Source organism: Ptiloglossa arizonensis, chromosome 2, assembly GCF_051014685.1.
Source record: "Ptiloglossa arizonensis isolate GNS036 chromosome 2, iyPtiAriz1_principal, whole genome shotgun sequence".
In the NCBI taxonomy this organism is placed as follows: Eukaryota; Metazoa; Arthropoda; class Insecta; order Hymenoptera; family Colletidae; genus Ptiloglossa; species Ptiloglossa arizonensis.
Genome location: NC_135049.1, coordinates 13,754,791 through 13,755,253, shown reverse-complemented (window position 1 = coordinate 13,755,253; position 463 = coordinate 13,754,791).

Below are 463 nucleotides of genomic sequence, written 5' to 3'. Positions count from 1 at the left end.
GATCACTAAATTGTGACGAGTTATCAAAATGAGTTGATAGAGGGCCTCAAAGCTGTAGAACCTTTTTACCATTTCGATGTCAAATTCAATGTTATCGATTCAGAATAAAATAAGATTGAAGCGCTCTCAACGTTAGGAATTAAAACTAAATATGACAGGAGTTGAAACATTTCAAAAGCGATAGAAAGTTGAATCTTGTAAAAAATGTTCGCGAGAACTGGCCATGCTGAACGTTCAGTTCTCAAAATTTAATTCACTATTCTTTTTTTAAACTTATTTCGTTATATTCCTTTACTCTAACCATCAGAAAATAAATTTATATAAGAAATATATTACTGCCTCAAGCATATTCTGTCGGATCCATTCATTGTACGAAAGATTGAGGAAATTTAATCCTATATTACTTCAAGATGGGTTCGAGTTTATTATTTATTGAATAGAAATAATTTGTAGAGGGTTTATA